General features: G+C 39.2%; 1 non-coding gene across 1 annotated transcript; it reads right to left on the bottom strand.

Annotated features, from left to right (window-relative positions):
- Nucleotides 1-6,270: 6,270 nt before the first annotated feature.
- LOC139179207 (U6 spliceosomal RNA) lies at nt 6,271-6,379 on the bottom strand. Its single transcript, XR_011563632.1, has one exon. It is a non-coding gene; the product is annotated as a U6 spliceosomal RNA (small nuclear RNA).
- Nucleotides 6,380-21,486: the final 15,107 nt, after the last annotated feature.

The following is a 21,486-nucleotide window of genomic DNA, read 5'->3' as shown; positions in this document are numbered from 1 at the left end:
GCACACCCGTATATTGTCGGTTCGCTTATGAAAAAGGAGCTAAGACTATCCAGTGGGGAAAGGACAAGCTTGTCAAAAATGGCACTGGGAAAACTGGATATTCCTACGAAAAAATGGAAGTCTACCCCTGTCTTTTCCAGGCACAAAAATAAAATAAAAATGGATTAAAAATTTGAACATAAAACTTTAAGCGATTAAACTCCTAGAAGAAGACATTGAGGAAATGTTCTTGCCATCAGCCTTTGCAACTGTTTTTTGGGTTTCACACCAAAAGCAAAGGCAACAGCTGCAAAAACAAACTAGTGGGACCACATCAAACTCCAAACAAAGGAACATCAGCAAAATCAAATGGCAACTTTCACATTGACAGAAAATATTTCCCAATCATATATTTGATAAGGGCTTAACATCCAAAAATACATGAGACATTCAACTCAAGGGCAAAAAACCCCCAAATAATCCAAAATTTTAATGGAGCATAATAAAAGTAAGAGTTTCAATAAATTTGAAGATTAGATTGTAGATGAGAGACTCAGCAAGGCTTTCCTTCTAGATCAACAAAAGCCTGTGCATTCCTGGCATTACTGTCCTCATCTCCAATCACTTGTTTGACAATTACAGTTCACAGTGTACATTCTTCAGTCAATAGCAATCATCACACAGTGAGCTATAATATGTACTAAGAACAGCCCCACTGGGAAAAAAACTAACATTTGCATCCTTACTAATGAGGCATATCAAAAGGAAAGTAATTTCAGGTTTACCACTCCATTGTTTTCTATATTTTATTTCAAAGTTGAGCCACCTAGTAAGGAGAATTAGTTAAGAGACCTCAATAACATTTAGATAGAAAATCAGTTTTAATTGGGAGCATTAAAGGCAATGGCACCCCACTCCAGTACTCTTGCCTGGAAAATCCCATGGACGGAGGAGCCTGGTAGGCTGCAGTCCATGGGGTCGCTAAGAGTTGGACCCGACTGAGCAACTTCACTTTCACTTTTCATTTTCATGCATCAGAGAAGGAAATGGCAACCCACTCCAGTGTTCTTGCCTGGAGAATCCCAGGGACGGTGGAGCCTGGTGGGCTGCTGTCTATGGGGTCGTAAAGAGTCGGACACGACTGAAGCGACTTACCAGCAGCAGCAGCAATGGATTATGATTTGGGGGTAATTTATTATTACTGTAACTCTATTCCTTTTGATTCTCTAATAATCAAAGGTTAATAATTTATAAGTAATAGGGACACCTACTGCTAAATTTACAGTGAGTAGAGAAAGAAAGAATATATTAGGCAAGAAGTGAAAGTATGGGAAATCAGCATTGCCAGTAAAGTAAAGGTCAGTATGGCCTTGAGAGGAAGGAAGGTTCTCAAAGTTTCTTGAAACACCAAGGAGTCAGATGTGAGGAACTAGCTTAATTTATAAACCAGAAACTCTACCAGAAGAAATTTAAGTTCATAAAAATATTATGATGCTAAAACCCAAAATTTAAACAGAGAATAGGGTAGGGTCATGTACATAGATATTCAAAATTCTCCATTGCTTAGTGCATCAAACACTCAAAGACCACCCTCACTGAAATCTTTCTCTATTGCTCACCCTACAGGTACCAGCATGAAGAAAGAGACAGCTCTACTCCACATGCAGTAGAACCCTACTTTTATCGCCTCATGGCTTTCCTTAAGAAGCATTCCATGCAGCAGATTTTCTCTATCCTATCTCATCAGGCTGACTCCCCACGGTCAACAGGAGTCCTCACCCTGGGGTCATTCCACAATCCCCATGGCTCCAGCTCCCAGCTTCCATGGACACCAGTGGACTTACAACCCTGTCCGAGGTATGAAAGGATGCAGCATGGCTTGTCTGTGGTTCTCACTCCGTTCAGACTGTCACAGATTAGTGAGTTCACTCCCCAACTGCTTCAACTGCCTCCCCCGTCCCAGTGGATGGCCATGGACGCGGGGATCTCTCCCCTGCGCTTCAGCTCCCTCTCCCCCAGGTGCAGGCATGTCCCACTTGCTCTCCTCTTTCTTTCCCCTTCCTCCTTGTCCCTTCTCTCCTTTTCCTACCAAGTTTTGTATGGATCCGGATGTTCCTTCTCAGTAGTCAGGGAGTCCTGGCAGGATTCACCTGGTCTTCTGTGAGAACTGCTGCGTCTTTAGACGTTCTTGATGCATCAGTGGAGAGAGGTGTACCCCACTTCCACCTACCCCTCCATCATCTTGTCCACCCCCATTTGTGAAATATTAGGAACGAGTTTCCCTTTCTATTAAATAACATTGCCATCACCACACATGTTTAACTTCTGATTTTTGAAGAGAACACAGGTAAGTTCCACTCTCTTCAGTTGAGTCAGTTATCCAGTCGTGGCCGACTATTTGAGACCCCATGGACTGAAGCATGCCAGGCTTCCATATATCCCTGACTCCCAGAGCTTACTCAAACTCATGTCCATCCAGTCCGTGATGCCCCTTGATTATGTCTACCCTCAGACAATTTCAAAAATACAACACAATCTTATTAGTTACAGTAACCATGCTATACATCAGATCCTCAGTTCAGTTCAGTTGCTCATTCATTTCCGACCCTTGTGATCCCGTGGACTGCAGAAACACAGGCTTCCCTCAGATCAGATCAGATCAGTTGCTCAGTCGTGTTCAACTCTTTGGGACCCCATGAATTGCAGCTTGCCAGGCTTCCCTGTCCATCACCAACTCCCAGAGATCTCTCAAACTCATGATTAGATGTCGTGATTAGATCATGAAGCTCAAATTTAGATCTTCAGATCTTATTAATTTTTTATATATGAAAGTGTGTAACCTTTAAAATTCTCTCCCAATTTGCCCTACCCTCCAGACTTTGGCAATCATTTTCTACTCTGAGTTCCATCTTTTTTTTCTTTTTTGAGATTCTTTATAATTGAGATCATATGGTATTTGTCTTTCTCTGACTTAGTCCACTTAGCATAATGCCCTCCAGTTTCATCCATGTTGCACAAATGTGAGGATTTCTTTCTTTTTCTAATGGCTAAATAATATTTATCTATATGTGTCATATCACAGTGTTTTAATCCATTCACCTGTTGAAAAATACTCAGGTTGTGCCTATACCAAGGCTACTGTGAATAATGCTGCAATGAACATGGGAATACAGATCTCTCTCTGAGGCAATTATTTCATTTCCTTTGACTATATATCCAGAAGTGGGATAATGCATCACATAACAGTTCTCTTAAATTTCTTGAGGAACCTCCACACTATGATTCCATGGGAGTTGCTCTGGTATACATCCCTACCAACAGTGCAAAAGCACTCATTTTTCTCCTCAGCCTCAATAACATTTGTCATTTCTTACATTTTGGTACTAGCCATTCAAACAGGTATGAGGTGATACCTGTTGTGCTTTTGATCTGCATTTCCTTTGATTACTAGTGATGCTGAGCATCTAGTCATATACCTCTTGATCATCTATATGCCTTATTTGTGGGAAAATGTCTATTCTTTAAAGATGGAGCATACATTATGTTTACTATATTCCAATATACGTAACTCAGTTGTTGACCTATATATCAACAATGAACTATCAGAAAGTGGAATGAAGAAAACAATTCCATTTACTGTTACATCAAAAAAAGATAAAACACTTAGAAATAGACAAGCAAGGTGTTGAAAGATTTTATGCAAAACCTTTAAGACATTGATAAGAGAAATTTAAAAAGAGTTAAAGATATGTAAAGTTACATTGTCAATTCAATGTGTTTCTTGAGGTAGGATTTGTATTTCTATAAACCTCCCTCTTAGAACTGCTTTTGTTGCATCCTCTAGGTTTTAGGTCATCATGTTTTCATTGTTCCTTGTTTCTAGGTATGTTTTGATTTCCCTTATTTCTTCAGTAACCTGTTCATTATTTAGAAATGTGTTGCTTAATCTCCATGTATTTGTGTTCTTTGCAGGTTTTTTTCACATATAATTGATATCTGGTCTCATAGTGTGGTCAGAGAAAATAGTTGATATAATTTCAATTTCCTTAAATTTACTGAGGTTTGATTTGTGACCCAAGATGAAGAAAATGTTCCATGTGCACTTGAGAAGAAAGTGTATTCTTCTGCATTTGGATGGAATGTGCTGAGATATCAATTAGGTCTGTTGGCTCTAATATTTCCTTTTAGGCTTATGTTTCCTTATTAATTTTCTGTTCTGTTGATCTGTCCATTGGTATAGGTGCAGTGAAAACATGCCTACTATTATCGTGTTACTGTCAATTTCCACTTTATGTCAGTTAGTGTTTACCTTATGTATTGAGGTGGCTCTATTGTGGGTAAATAAATATTTAAAATTGCTATGTCTTTTCTTGGACTGATCCCTTAATCATTGTTAGTGTCTTTCTTTATCTCTTATAATAGTTTTTATTTTAAGGTCTATTTTTTTCTGATATGACAATTGCCAATCCGGCTTTCTTTTGATTTCCATTTGCATGGAATATCTTTTTCCATCCACTCACTTTCAGTCTGTATGTGTCTCTAGGACTGAAGTGGGTCTCTTGTAGACAGCACATATATGGGTCTTATTTTTGTATCCATTCAGCCAGTCTGAGTCTTTTGGTAAGGATGGGAGAAGATAACAGCAAATAAAACAACTGTTAATGAATTGCTTTCCAAAATATAAACAACTCAAACAACTCAGTCATCAAAGCAAAAACAAGAGCTGCAAAAATAGACTAGTGGGACTGCATGAAACTCAATACCTTGTGCATAGTAAAAGAAGCCATCAGTAAAATGAAATGACAACCTATGGAATGAAAAAATAGTATTTGCAAATCACATATTTGGTAATGGCTTCATATCCAAGTATATATAAAAGACTCATGCAACTCAGAAGGAAAAAACATCAAAGAACCCAAATTATTAAATGAGCAAAGGAAGAGTAAGTGTTTTGAAAAATCTGAAGAGTAGACTGTAGATGACAGACACTGTAAGTTTTTCCTTCCAAAAAAGAAGCCTGTGTCTTCCTGACATTGCTTTCTTTGTCTTCAATCACCTGTTTGGTGATGCAGTTCACAGTATCCATCCTTCATTCTATAGTAATCACCCTATACTGAGCTATATGTGCTAAGAATAGCCCTACTAATTATTAAAAAAACTAATAGTTACATACTTAATCTGAGACATCTAAAATCCAAGGTGATTTTCAGAATGTTCACACCATCATTTTCAACATTCTATTTCAAAATTGAAACTCCTAGTAAGGAAAAATGAGTAGGGGACCTCAACAATACATGGATAGAAAGTCATTTAAAACTGGGAGCATTACTGGGTTATAATTTGGGGGAATGTATTATTACTAATACTACTATAATTTTATTCCCTTTAATTCTCTGCTATACTAGGTTGATATTGATTTAAAATAGTAATACCAACATAAAGGCACATAGTACTCAAGTTACAGTAGATTGCAGATGTGAGCCAACCAGCTTAAGCTGTGTACCAGAAACCGCACCAGAAGGAAAATGAAGTTCATAAAAATATGCTAATGCTAAACGCCAAAATCCAGACAGTAAGAGAATAGGGTAGGGTTTATGTAGATGCTGAAAACTACTCAGAGAGGTAGACATGGAAGCAAATACACTAATGAGCATCAGAAAGATCAAAGCACAAAAGGGTCTGAAAAATAAATCGTAAAGGGACTTGGTAGTCTGTTCAAAAGAATAAGAGAATCAAATTAGAAAACCAAAATATAAAGACTTGTGCACATGATAGACCCAGAGAATGCTCAGCAGAGAAAATTTCAGCCTCAATGGACCAGTGAACAGAAGCCTCCAGCATCAGGAACAAAAACCCTGGGCAGGACTCATGACTGTGCGCTTCCGGGAACAGCCTCAGTTTCAAAGTTTGGGCACTATACCACCGAAAAGCAAACGCAGACAAGGATTATAGCTTGCTATGACACTGAATCACAGACAGTAGTGTTTGTTAGTTTGCTTTTCTCATTCAACTATAAAGTTAATGAATCACTAACCAATGATAATTGACACCATCAGTTTAGAGTCAGACCCTCTTTAGTCATACAATGGATATCTGAACCTGTTATATGATCCCCAATAACAGTTTTATAATTGTATTTATTGATGTTTAACTGAAGGGGAATTGCTTTACAATACTGTACTGCTTTCGGCCAAACATCAGCATGAATCAGCCATAGGGATACCTATGTCCCCCCACTCTTGAACCTCCTTCCCACCTTCCTTCCCATCCCACCCCTCGAAGCTGTTTTAGAAATATATGGAAGTCTTCACACATTTGTGTGTCATCCTTGGGCAGAGGCCATGCTAATCTTCTCAGTATTATTCCAATTATTTAATATATATGCTACCAAAGAAAACACACAAATAACAATTTAACAGAAAAAAAATCATATAGTTAGTCATCTACCAATAAATGACCAATTACATTAGGAATTAAGGTATTCTGCTATTTTTACTGGCTCTTATAAAATTGAATTTTATAATGTCCAAAGTTCCATGAATGAATTAAGCATATATTTATGCATAACACATGTATACATGCAGAGAAATATATGCGCACATATACGTCTATGTTATACAGGCTATTATCTTCCTTGCCTGTCACAACAAGCTCTTTAGTTGATGAGAATAATAGTACCAAATTTCTCCAACTTATATGTCTTCCTTTTGAGAACCATTTGTTTTATTTTTCTTTTATTTATTTCTTTTATTTTATTTTTAAATTTTACAATATTGTATTGGTTCTGCCAAATATCGAAATGAATCCGCCACAGGCATACATGTGTTCCCCATCCTGAACCTTCCTCCCTCCTCCCTCCCCATGCCATCCCTCTGGGTCATCCCAGTGCACCAGCCCCAAGCATCCAGTATCGTGCATTGAACCTGGACTGGCGATTCGTTTCATATATGATTTTATACATATTTCAATGCCATTCTCCCAAATCATTCCACCCTCTCCCTCTCCCACAGAGTCCAAAAGACTGTTCTATACATCACTGTCTCTTTTGCTGTCTCGTATACAGGGTTATTTTCTCCCCACACTTTGAACTTATTATTTTGTATTGGGGTACAGCTGATTAACAATATTTTCATAGTTTCAGGTGAATGTTGAAGGGACTCAGCTATACATATATATGTATCCATTCTCCCACAAATTCCCCTCCCATCCAGGCTGCCACATAATTGAACAGAGTTTCATATGCTATACAATAGGTCCTTGATGTTATACATTTTAAATGTAGCAGTGTAAGAGAAGAGTGAAAAAGGTGGCTTAAAGATCAACATTCAGAAAACTAAGATCATGGCATCTGGTCTCATCACTTCATGGGAAATAGATGGGGAAACAGTGGAAACAGTGTTAGACTTTATTTTTTGGGGCTCCAAAATCACTGCAAATGGTGACTGCAGGCATGAAATTAAAAGACGCTTACTCCTTGGAAGGAAAGTTATGACCAACCTAGATAGCATATTCAAAAGCAGAGACATTACTTTGCCAACAAAGGTCCATCTAGTCAAGGCTATGGTGTTTCCAGTAGTCATGTATGGATGTGAGAGTTGGACTGTGAAGAAAGCTGAGCATCGAAGAATCGATGCTTTTGAACTGTGGTGTTGGAGAAGACTCTTGCGAGTCCCTTGGACTGCAAGGAGATCAAACCTGTCCATTCTAAAGGAGCTCAGTCCTGGGTGTTATTTGGAAGGAATGATGCTAAAGCTGAAACTCCAGTACTTTGGCCACCTCATGCAAAGAGTTGACTCATTGGAAAAGACTGCAGCTGGGAGGGATTGGGGGCAGGAGGAGAAGGGGACGACAGAGGATGAGATGGCTGGATGTCATCACTGACTCGATGGACATGAGTCCGAGTGAGCTCCAGGAGTTGGTGATGGACAGGGAGGCCTGGCGTGCTGCGATTCATGGGGTCGCAAAGAGTTGGACGTGACTGAGCAACTGAACTGGACTGAACTGTAAGGAATATTGTATGATATTTCTCCTTCTCTGTCTGACTTAGTCTACTCAGCATGACTCTCTAGGTCCATCTATGGTCCTAGCATATGCAGCAATCTATATTGCTGCAAATGGAATTATTTCATTCTTTCCAATGAATGATTAGTATTCTGCTGTATACATGTACCACATCTTCTTTTTTTGTTGTTTATATGTATCTATTTATTAATATTTACCACTTAATAGAGTCATCATTTCCTTCCTGCATCCTTTTTTTTTGGCTGTATCAATCTATTGATTTTTACTTTTTAATATAAATGTATTTATTTTAATTGGAGGCTAATTCCTTTACAATATTGTATTGATTTTACCATACATCAACATGAATCCACCACGGGTGTACACGTGTTCCCCATCTTGAACCCCCCTCCCACCGCCCTCCCCATCCCATCCCTCTAGGTCATCCCAGTGCACCAGCCCCGAGCATCCTGTATCATGCATTGAACCTGGACTGGCGATCCATTTCACATATGATATTATACATGTTTCAATGCCATTCTCCCAAATCATCCCACCCTCTCCCTCTCCCACAGAGTCCAAAAGACTGTTCTATACATCTGTGTCTTTTGCTGTCTCGCATACAGGGTTATCGTTACCTTCTTTCTAAATTCCATATATATGTGTTAGTATACTGTATTGGTGTTTTTCTTTCTGGCTTACTTCATTCTGTATAATAGGCTCCAGTTTCATCCACCTCATTAGAACTGATTCAAATGTATTCTTTTTAATGGCTGAGTAATACTCCATTGTGTATATGTACCACAGATTTCTTATCCGTTCATCTGCTGATGGACATCTAGGTTGCTTCCATGTCCTGGCTATTATAACAGTGCTGCAATGAATATTGGGGTACACATGTCTCTTTCAATTCTGATTTCCTCAGTGTGTATGCCCACAGTGGGATTGCTGGGTCATATGGCAGTTCTATTTCCAGTTTTTTAAGGAATCTCCACACTGTTCTCCCTAGTGGCTGTACTAGTTTGCATTCCCACCAACAGTGTAAGAGGGTTCCCTTTTCTGCACACACTCTCCAGCATTTATTGCTTGTAGAGTTTTGGATAGTAGCCATTCTGATGGGTGTGAAATGGTACCTCATTGTGGTTTTGATTTGCATTTCTCTGATAATGAGTAATGTTGAGCATCTTTTCATGTGTTTGTTAGCCATATGTATGTCTTTTCTGGAGAAATGTCTGTTTAGTTCTTTGGTCCATTTTTTATTGGGTCATTTATTTTTCTGGAATCGAGCTGCAGAAATTGCTTGTATATTTTTGAGATTAATTTTTTGTCAGTTGCTTCATTTGCTATTATTTTATCCCATTTTGAAGACTGTCTTTTCATGTTGCTTATATTTCCTTTGTTGTGCAGAAGCTTTTAATTTTGATTAGGTCCCATTTGTTTATTTTTGCTTTTATTTCCAATATTCTGGGAGGTGGGTCATAGAGGATTCTGCTGTGATTTATGTCAGAGAATGTTTTGCCTATGTTCTCCTCTAGGAGTTTTATAGTTTCTGGTCTTACATTTAGATCATTAATCCATTTTGAATTTATTTTTTTGTATGGTGTTAAAAAGTGTATTTCCATCACCTAATTTTAATTAACCATTTTATTCTTAGATACCATGCCCCTTTAAACTAACTACGAGCAGAGAAAACCTAGTAAAGGCTGATATCTTATCCTTAATTAAATTAGCACTCTTCTGGTAAATTGGAAAAAGAATCATGTTCAGATCTCATTCAGGAGGATAAAATCTCTATTTCATCAGTTCTCTTGTCCAAACTCAATTCTTGCTCACTTCAGTCTTAAATTCTGCTTACTTACAAAGAATGGACAGGAAAAGTAATATTAAAATCATGCTTGCAAGTGTCAGTATTTTATGCTTCTGTTGGCCAAAGGTAGGGCCAGGAATAATTTCTCAAATATTACATTACATCATGGAAGCATGAAGGTCTAGTTTTAGTATCAAAGAGGAGATGTTTGGAGGTGGTTCAAAAACTAAGCTCCATGGGTTGTCAGGATGTACTCCAGACCAGACAGGTAAATTTGGTCACTAAAAAATCAAAGTCAGTAAAAGACAGGTCTTTTTCACAGAGCCGATGACTTTGTGTTGGTGCTGACCATGTAATATTCTGATATTACCATTTGGATATTTATTAGAAATTTTCTCAAAGAAACAAATGTAATGAGAATATTAAAGATGCATAAAAGTAAAAGAGCTGTCAAGGTGCCTAGAGAAAGGCTAGCCAGGAGAACCAGGCCCCCACACTGATAATTGTCAAAGACTTTAACAGTGAGTGTTATAGACAGAGAAGAACAAATGGATAAAACCAATGTTCTAGGGCACTGCTGTTTTGTAGTCAAAGACAAAATATTTTTCCATTTAAGCAGAGTCATCACAGCTCCCAATGTGGTCCCAGTTACACACATGCAGACCGAGAGCCACAGGCATGTGTGATGTGACATCAGGAAGTGAACAGATGAGTGTATTGGTGTTCAGTGACCTGCATCTGCTAATAATGGGACCTGGGGAAAATTACTTGCCCTCTCCAAGTCATTACATCTTCATTACCATAACTCGATGATCATAGTGAGATTAACGCTATCTCACAGGGTTACTGTGAAACACAAATTTAAAAATTTTTTAAGCTTTTGGGAAAGTATCAAAGACATGCATGGGGTTACTAAGGTGAGTGAGCAGATCCAGGGTACAGTATCCTTTTTCTCTTGGTATTCTCTTTGTACTCAACAGTAGCGATCAGTCAGTCATGTGTTTACTCTTATCCCAGTGTGATGGTAAACCACACAGATCAACTGGACTTTTCTTGTCATTTCAATGTCTAAAATGCAAGCATTAGTCAATGTAGAATGAAAAATTACAAACTCCTTGAGGGCCTCCCTGCCAGAGTCTGCAGAGTCCCAACACTAAACTGTCTTAAAAGAATGGCCTAAACGCTCTGGCTCAGAATTAAGTTCCAAATGTTGGCAGAGCACAGAAGTACTTCTGAGAGCAATACAAAAATTCAGGGAGTAATCTACTTCTCCAACTATCTATCTGTGCAAATATCATCATATACCTAAATTTACACAGAAGGCGCTCCTTCTTCCCCACCCCAGGTACTACAGCACCTGGGCACTCAGAGCAACTGGGAAATAGAAGGCTTCTCTCCAAAGATGGATTTGATAACCTCAGGTGAATAGATCATCTCAGAATGGCTCATGTTTTTATTTAAACAGGTCCTGCCTGCTGCTGCTGCTGGTCATGTCAAATCTGCTCTGTGCCAAGGTAACTCATGCCCGTCCTGCTTTCCTGACATGTTTGACATCCCCCTGATCTCCTTTACAGACCCGTTTCTCAATGCCACCAGGCTGTCCCATGACATTTTTGGCCTTTCCTGGATAATGTTCACTGAGTTTGTAAGTACTGTGCTGGTGATGGTTTAGTTGCTAAACCATGTCTGAGTTTTGCAACCCCAAGGACTGTAGCCCGCCAGGCACCCAGATGAACCTTGGTGTAAGTGACTGAGCTATACTGTCCTTTCAACAAGAAGGCTGCATCAGCCAGACTTCAAATAACACAGTGTCTAGGTCAAAGAAGTCGTCAGCTTATAAGATGTGGAAATCAAAGAGAGGATCAGTTTTGTGAAATCTCAAAGATTCCTAAGAAGTGCAATAACTTTTTAAATTTCCTTTCATTCATTTATTTTTGTAAATTTCCAAAGTAAATGATTTTGTATTTGTCAGCCAAGAGTGCCATAAAAGAATAAAATAGACTCAGGAATAATCAACAGAAATTTATTTCCTCACAATTCTGGGGTCTAGAAGTCTCAGATCAGGAGATCAGGGTGCCAGCATGGTGAGGTCCTGGTAAGAACTCTTTCTTCCCAGGCTGGCTTCTCTGTGTGTCCTCACACAAGGTGGTGGGTGGGGAAGAGAGATAGATGAAAAGACACAGAGGCACTGAAAATTCTCTGGTGTTTCGCTTCATGAAGAAACTAAACCTATTGAATCAGTGTTCCACCTTAAGAGCTCATTTAACCTTTTGGGCTTTCTAGAGGCTCAGAGGGTAAAGAAACTGCCCACAATGTAAGAGACCGGGGTTCTATCCCTGGGTCTAGAAGATTCCCTGGAAAGGGGAACGGCAAGCCACTCCAGTATTCTTGCTTGAGAAATCCCATGGAGAGAGGAGCCTGGTGGGCTACAGTCCATGGGGTCCCAAAGAGTCAAACCCTTTCCAAAACACAGTACTTTGGCAGTTAAGGCCTAACACTCAGATTTGAAGAAAACACTTTCAGTCCATAATACTACCTGACATAAAGCACTAAAGTGAAAGAGGAGAGTGAAAAAGTTGTTTAAAGCTCAACATTCAAAAAACTAAGATCATGGCATCTGTTCTCATCACTTCATGGGAAATAGATGAGGAACAGTGGAAACAGTTTCAAACTTTATTTTTTGGGCTCCAAAATCACTGCAGATGGTGACTGCAGCCATGAAATTAAAAGACACTTACTCCTTGGAAAGAAGGTTATGACCAACATAGACAGCATATTAAAAAGCAGAGACATTACTTTGTCAACAAAGGTCCATCTAGTCAAGGCTATGGTTTTTCCAGTGGTCATGTATTGATGTGAGAGTTGGACTGTGGAGAAAGCTGAGTGCCTAAGAATTCATGCTTTTGAACTGTGGTATTGGAGAAGATTCATGAGAGTCCCTTGGACTGCAAAGAGATCCAACCAGTCCATTCTAAAGGAGATCAGCCATGGGTGTTCTTTGGAAGAAAGTATGCTAAAGCTGAAACTCCAGTACTTTGGCCACCTCATGCGAAGAGTTGTCTCATTGGAAAAGACTCTTATGCTGGGAGGGATTGGGAGCAGTAGGAGAAGGAGACAACAGAGGATGAGATGGCTGGATGGCATCACTGACGAGATGGACATGAGTTTGAGTGAACTCTGGGAGTTGGTGATGGTTAGTGGGACCTGAAGTGCTGTGATTCATGGGGTCACAAAGTGTCGGACACCACTGAGCAACTGAACTGAACTGAACTGGGGAAAGGGAAGCATGTTGATTTTCTGGTCCTTCAGTGTCTCTCTGGGCTTTCTTCTCCAGGCTCAGAATAAATAGCCAATAAAAGAGAATTTCTCTGCAGTGAACTGGGTGGATGGAACATGTTAAACAAAGCTGTATCCTGGTCACAAAAACGAATACTGTTTTTTTTTTCATGCTACAAGTTATTGTTTTCAGATTTGCAGTGAATAGATTTAGAGCTACAGTAGAATGGAGTTTAGAACTGGAAACAATTATTCTCTTACTGATGAAGGTATTTGAAAGTTGTATGTTAATTCTTTTAGGTCAATCAAGGAGCACACAGTAGCGCAGACAGCTAATAAAAAGCAGTGCTAAAGGTTTCTATTAAATTCACAGTTTTCTTTTTACTCACTAGTTTTTGTTTCATCCTCCATTTTTGACTACCCATTTTTTCCATATCTTCCAAGTAATCTATTGAAATCTTCATAACTTTTGCTAAAGATTAGTTTTCCTCTATCAATGCGTTAGCTTGATTTCTCTACTCTTATTATTCTCAGTCCATTTCTTACTATTTCCTATAACTTTATGCCATGTTTTTCTGCAGTACCATTTTGTCCCCATAAACAACACTGTATTCTGCACCTGGGATGAACACTAAGCTTCTTGGTGTGCGGATCAGAGATAAGTCAACGTCATAACTGTATAACACCTTATAAGGGAATATATTGGCTCTAACCCACAGTAAACAAGAGATTAATGGTTAATCTCTTGTTCATTGGAAGGACTGATGATGAAGCTGAAACTTCAATACTTTGGCCACCTGATGTGAAGAGCTGACTCATTTGAAAAGACCCTGATGCTGGGAAAGATTGAGGGCAGGAGGAGAAGGGGATGACAGATGATGAGATGCTTAAAGACATCACGGACTCAATGGACATGGGTTTGGGTGGACTCCGAGAGTTGGTGATGGACAGGGAGGCCTGGCTTGCTGCAGTTCATGGGGTTGCAAAGAGTAGGACATGACCAAGAGACTTAACTGAACTGAACTGAAATGGCCTAGAAGAATAAATAAAATGTCATATGGATATCATTATATATATTCATTTGTAAAGAAAATTAATGAGAACATGCAGAAGACTTACAATTTGCTGAAACAGAAAGTGTACCACCTCAGAGCTGAATATATATATCACCTAGAAAAAATACTTTCTCAGCTTATGATGACTTCTAAAGAAAGGGACTCCACAGCTTTCATCTCCAGCCTACTGTGGACTCCTTTCCACTTTCCTCCACAACTTCCCTCTATGAAAACTCTTCCCTAGGTTATAAAATACACCTTGAGCTTCTGGTTCAGACCAGAGGACATTGATCTTTTTGTGACCACTACTCTGATTGTTCTGGAAAAAGGAGACCACTAAAGGAGACATTTTATAGCTTGCAAAAAGAAGGTGAACTAGTTTAGGGCCTGAAGAATGGAAGAGCAACACAGCAGCACCTAAGAGAAGACAAGCCAGGCTCAGCATTCCTGACCTCCAACCTAGCCTCAGAAGGCAGCCTGAGTAGGGCTGTTCTTCCCAAGGAATAAATGTGAAGGAACACCAGGTGGTGGTTTAGTTGCTAAGCTGTGCCTGACTGTGTGTTATCCATGGAATATAGCCCACCAGGTTCCTCTGTCCATGGAATTCTGCAGGCAAAAATACGGATTCCCATGTCCTCTTCCAGGGGATCTTCCCAACTCAGGGACTGAATCCGAGTCTTCTCAAGGCAAGTGGATTCCTTACTGTCTGAGGCACCAGGAAAGCCCAAGAAACTCAATAATCACATGGATATTTGGAAAATAAAAGGATAAAAACAGATGTTAATATTAGATAAAGTAGACTTTAGAGAAAAGAAAATATCTACGAACAAAGGAATACAAGGACTTTACATAAGTGAAAAAGAGTCAATTCAGCAGGAATTCATAATACTCCTAAATATGTATACACCAAGCAACATAATCTCAAAGTACTTGAAGCAAAAATAGATATATCATCTGAATACTCCTATAAATTATAATGAGATTGAAACTGTGACATAAAACTTTTGAAAAAGAAATCATTAATCCAAGATAGTTTGACCAGAGAATTCTAATAAATATTTTAACTATTAAGATCAATTTGATATAATCCCTTCAAGAAAATGAAAGAGTAGGAAACCATTCCCAACTAATGAGATGGGGCCAATATTGATCTATATCAAAATGAGACAAAGGCAGTACAAAAATGAAATTTCAGACTAACCTGTCTCACAAATTTGGAATTAAAAGTTTTCACTCTCACACATACAAATCAAAAAAATGAATTCAACAATGTATATATCATCTCTTGATAGTTTCTGGTCCCTTCCTAAGTCTGGTCACATTACCTATCTCTTCTAAGGGTTTAAGTGAATCAAGGATACAGTCAGTTAGGGACCCAGTAATAATATTATGATACCAGAAATACAGTGACAAATACTCAAGTCTAGGTCAAATCAGAAACTGACTTCTCCCATTAAAGTTAGTCCTACCCAGTAATCCTAAATGTCTAGCAAAATTAACTACAACTAGAATCATAAGATAAAGAAAACATAGCAACTGTATAGACATGGTGTGTGTGTTTGATATTCTTTATATGCCCCTGGGGAACCCTGTTGATCATTTTCTATTATGTTTTGAACCTTTGGAGGCTGAGAAGACTAGACTTTATCTCTCTAGCTCTCCTTGCATCTGACTTCTACTTGAGTTGGCCAGGGGTGGACAAAAGAGATTGGTGAGTCAGTGGAGAAAGAGATTAGTAGATTGATTCTTTCCTCTGACTCCTTTTTGCTGGAAAGTAGCCAAGTTTCTCACTGAAGCCCAGAGATCTGGTCAGAGGCCATCGCTTTTAGCAGCAGCTATGTACAAGACTCTTTAGAGACTGCACTATCCATTCTCTTCCTTTGCCCTGTTGGCTTATAAGTGTTTGTGAATCTATGTTCTTGCCTGTCTCAAAGAGTTTCCCTTTTCCTTTTAAGCTATCCTTGTCTCTGATACATCTTCCAAATCCTTAAAGTTCATTGTGTGTTAGTTGCTCAGGCATGTCTGACTTTTTGTGATCCCCATGGACTGTAGCCTACCAGGCTTCTCTGTCCATAGGATTCTGCGGACAAGAATGCTGGAGTGGGTAACCATTCCCTTCTGCATGGATCTTCCCTGCCCCAGGGGTCCAACCCAGGTCCCCCACATTGCAGGCAGATTCTCTACCATCTGAGCCACCAGGGAAGCCACTTTTCTTTATTTTCCTTACCTGTGTAAATCATCTTGATTTCCGACAATGATAGGGTTGGCTATGGAGCTGCTAGATAAAGATGGTCCTCAAAGATCTAATGCTAAACTGCTTCCAACAGGAGCGGGAAATCTTTTTTCCTGACTCCAAAACCATAAATACAAGAACATGTCACAGGTCATGTAAAAATAAATGCTGAGAAATCAATGATTTAAGAATGGATTTGGTCAAAGTGCACAAACTTTAAGCTGTAAGATGATGCATAAGGTCTGAGGATCTAATGTGTAACATGGTGACTATGGTTTGTAAAGTGTTATTGACATTTGTGGGGCTTCCCAGGTGGTGTTCGTGATAAAGACCCCTCCTGCCAGTGCAGGATGCATAAGAGACATGGGTTGAATCCCTGGATCAGGAAGATCCCCTGGAGGAGGGCGTGGCATCCCACTCTAGTATTCTTTCCTGGAGAATCCCCATGGACAGAGGAGCCTAGCAGTGTATATAGTCCAGGGGTCACAAAGAGTTGGACATGATTGAAGTCAGTTAGCACACATTTAAGAGAGTTAAACTTAAAAGTTCTCACCAAAAAGATCTTGAAAAGTAAATATGTGAGGTGATATTAATAGATATGTTAATTAAATCAATGAGGGAATCCATTCATCATGTATACTTATTTAAATATAACGTATGCTTCAAATATCTTGCCATTTTATCTGGAAATTATACTTTAAAAGACTGAAAAAAGAAAAAAAAACAAGAATTTCAATACTTTTTATATCATATTATAGATATTTCAGCCATTACTCTTGGTATGTAAAGTGTTTTTTTTTTTTTTTTATTCCAGATAATAACCAGTGGGATTCATTGGACATTCAGAAAAGGAAGAAGCCTTGGAAATTATCTAGAAAATTCTCTCATATTAAGGACATATAAGGGAATCCAAGAATGATTAGGTCACTTATCTAAACTTATAAAACTCGATGCAAAAGTAGCAATAGAAACCAGATTTTGTAGGTTTAGGTGACTCTTTACCGAATTACCCAACAAATGGAAATATCTCGTATGCTCTGCAAAACTTGATTGTTATCTCTTTCACAGAACTGATCATATTCCACCTCATGTTATTGTCCAGTTAGCCTGTTTTACCAAGTATATTAAATTCCTTGAAGGTTCAATCCTGGCATGTCTGTTCTCACTCTATATTCTCACATATGGCTAACTCTTTAACAGTGCCATTCCTACTACCTGGAAGACCCTGTCTCTTTTACCTCATGACTTCCCCGACATCTTTCAGATCTCAGTAAAGACCACTTCCCCAAAGCAGCCGTTCCTGATTCTGACACAGCTCAGGGCTCCTTGTTATGTGCACATATGGCATTGTGTGCTTTTCCCTCTCAACACGTGTCCCAATTGTGGTGCAACATGTAACTTTGAAATTTATCTGTTTCTGTTTTTCTATTAAAATTTAAGTCCTAATTCACAAAGTCCACATGTGTTCTTCCCTGCTGTTCATTCTTTGCATCCTGCAGGCCTTCCTTAGGTGCTCATTCAATGAAACACTTTTATTCGTGCAGAGTAAAATTCCAGTGAATTTTTGATTCTGCTCAAAGCATACACTGAACTACAACCATGGAGGTCTTTTCTCCCCACCCAAGCCCTCATACCCTGATTATTTGGACATAATTACAGAACTAGAACTGTGGGGATTTCCCTTGTGGCTCACTGGTGATATATCTGCCTGCAGTGTGGGAGGTCTGGTTTTGATCCCTGGGATGTGAAGATTCCCTGGAGAAGGGAGAGGCTACCCACTCCAGTTTTCTGGCCTGGAGAATTCCATGGACTGTATAGTCCATGGGGTCACAAAGATTTGGACATGACTGAGTGACTTTTACTTTCACAAAACTGTGGATGCATTTGTTTTTAATCATCACCTTATTAGATAGAAATCACTTGATTTGCAGTCTGTTATTCCACATACACTAGCCCTTGCAGTTCATGTCCTAAGATAATGTGATAATCCACTCACGGACCAAAAGCCTGAATAGGACAGAACTAGAGACAGTGCTCTGAACCTGCCGCTTGAATCTACTTTTTACCATAGGATTCTCAGCTTCACTAGAGGAGTTCAGTTTCTTAGCTGTACTCTCTGATGATGACAGATAAAAATACTTTAAGGAGAGCCTACAAATCAAATATTCCTACATTGTACACAAACATTTAATCTCTCTTGGAAGGTACAAAAGAAAGTCACCTCCTTGATGAATTGTTACCTACTTTTCCCAGATGAAAGTACCATCTTCCTCCTTATGGCTTCCTGATTTCATTCTCACAATTTTTGTCTCACTGACCACATTTTGACCTATATTATAGTTAATTATCTGAACAACTCCAAACCCCACTCCTTTAGTTCAGTTCCCCTGGAGCTATAAGGGTATGCCAACTGCCCTGACGTTAGTATTTATTGAGTATCAAACATGGCAGAAACTGGCCAGCCATTTGTTCTTTCTGAGGTAAATATTATAATTAAAAGAAAATACCCAGCCTCTGGTATTTTGGACAAACTGACAACTGGACAAAATCTTAACTGCTATTCCAGATAAAAGTTCCTTTTGTGTGGACTTTTTTCTTTTAGAGAGAACTTGCATTCTAGATAGCATTCAGGTAAATAGAAATTGGACTGATACATTAGCTGGAAAAACCCACGGTTGCAGGAAACAAAAGTAGACAAATCACACATCTTCTGTATACTTCAAGACCTATTTTATTAGGAGCTGGCAGCTCAGACAGGAAAGAGAGTCCCCGTGCATACAGGAGATCTGGGTTCCATCCCTGGTCAGGAAGATCCCTGGAAGAGGGCATGTCAAACCACTCCAGTATTCTTGTGTAGAGAATCCCAATGGACAGAGAAGCCTGGTGGGCTGCAGTCCAAGGGGTTGTCAGTCCAGGGGGTCGTAAAGTGTTTGACATGACTGAGCAACTACGCACCGCAAACTTCTCACATTGACATCCTGACATTTAGAAACAGTTTCTCTCACAATGTGCTTAACTACAACTCCTGCTTTTCAGTGGAAGATCACAGATAAAAGTAATATTCCATAACAGTCAAGTAATTATTTCTATCAAGGTACTTTCTGAAAGCTACGCTAGAGAAATACACTGTGGGATAAAGCAGATAATGAGAAGTATAAGAGACCCAAACACAGAAGCTGCACAACCAATCGATAATTTTCTTTTTGGGAAAAAGAATAAAACCTCAGTTTGGAATCATGTTTTATACAGAGATTTGCATAATCTTTGGAAATGTAAAGGATTTTCTACTCTAATTTTCCTTTTCCAGTTGAGAAAACCAAGCCCTAGAAAATTGAAGATAAGTTTTCCAAGTCAAAGAGCAAGTAAGTTAGGATTCTGATGAGAGCCCAGATACAGGCCTCAGTGTCCATTTGCTTCATCGTTAGGCTGACGGGCTGGTGATTGGGGTACCAGTAATGGTGCCGTCTTCAGGCTGAATTGCTTTTATTTGGGAAACCTCTATCTTTGCTCTTAACAGCCTCAACTGATCGCATAAAACCCACAATCTATTGATTTAAATATTAGTTACCTCTAAGAAAATATGTTAGCATGTCAAGAAAATAGGTGAGCATGTCAAAGAACTACAATTTGAAAGAAATGTACAATTCTATGGAATAGGTCACCATGGGCCTCAGGAATTGAATATCTATGCTACCTGTTCCACATTTATCACCTTGGAAGGGAAAACAAGAGTTTCAGTCCCCCCCCCATTTAATCACGTTCAGTGTTTTAGTGCACGCAGGCTGCCTTTACAGAATGCCAGCGGCTGGGTGGTTTATAAACCACGTTATTTATCACAGTTATGGAGGCTAGAAGTCCAAGATCAGGGTGCCAGCATGGTTGAGTGAGTGAGGGCCTCTTCCAGGACATATCCCTAAATAGAAGGGATGAGCAAGTATTTCAGGCCTCTTTCACAAGAGCCCTAATCCCATTCATGTGGGCTCTGCCTCATGACCTAATCATTTTCCAATCATCCCACTTCCTAATATTGTTACTTTGGGGATTAGGTTTTCAACATATGAATTTTAGGAGAACACAAGCATTTAGACCCTGGCACCCAATGAGGAGACTGACTTGTCTAAGGTAACCCAGTGCCTCATCCATACTGAATGCTCAGTGGTGCTGATAGGAAGCCAAGGACTAAGGAAGCTGAATCAGGACCAGCAGCCCCAGGTGGAGGGTCTGAGATGGCAAACTCCTTGATGGATTTCCCAACAATATAAGAGTGTTTCCAGGGTCTTCCTTGGTTATCAGTCATTGAGCAATCCCCCGCCCCTCCTATACATGTTCCAATTTCAAATATGAGTTAATTACTGAGTTCTTAGACAAAGTACCTGTTGATCAACATGGAAACATCACGACTATGCACATGAGGAAAAGGGCCTTTGACAGATACAAATTTCAGTGTGGAAAGTCCTCAAGACTTTATTCACTTCAAATAGCAATTACAAGTTTGGGGATCTCCCAAGATCATTCTTGGATTCCTAATGAGCTAGGACACCAAGAGCTCACTTAAAGCTGTTATACATGTGGTTATGGTTTATTCCAGATCTTTGATTTATTTTTAATTCATTTTTTTATTTTTAGTGCAGTATAATTGATTTGCAATGCTATAAATGTCAGTTTTTGTTGAACAGTGAATAAGTTATACATATATGTATATACAATCTTATTCAGATTCTTTTCTCATGGAGCACAGACGGGTTCCAAATAGGAAAAGGAGTACGTCAAGGTTGTACATTGTCACCAGGCTTGTTTAACTTATATGCAGAGTACCTCATGAGAAACACTGGGCTGGATGAAGCACAAGCTGGAATCAAGATTGCCGGGAGAAATATCGATAACCACATATATGCAGATGACACCACCCTTATGGCAGAAAGTGAGGAAGAACTAAAGAGCCTCTTGATGAAAGTGAAAAAGGAGAGGGAAAAAGTTGGCTTAAAGCTCAACATTCAAAAAACTAAGATCATGGCATCTGGTCCCATCACTTCATGGCAAATAGATGGGGAAACTGGAAACAGTGGCTGACTTTATTTTGGGGGGCTCCAAAATCACTGCAGATGGTGACTGCAGCCATGAAATTAAAAGATGCT

The sequence above is a fragment of the Bos indicus genome, chromosome 23, assembly GCF_029378745.1.
Source record: "Bos indicus isolate NIAB-ARS_2022 breed Sahiwal x Tharparkar chromosome 23, NIAB-ARS_B.indTharparkar_mat_pri_1.0, whole genome shotgun sequence".
NCBI classification, from domain to species: Eukaryota; Metazoa; Chordata; class Mammalia; order Artiodactyla; family Bovidae; genus Bos; species Bos indicus.
The sequence above is the reverse complement of the archived record's forward strand: the minus strand, read 5'-3'. Positions and strand labels throughout refer to the sequence as shown.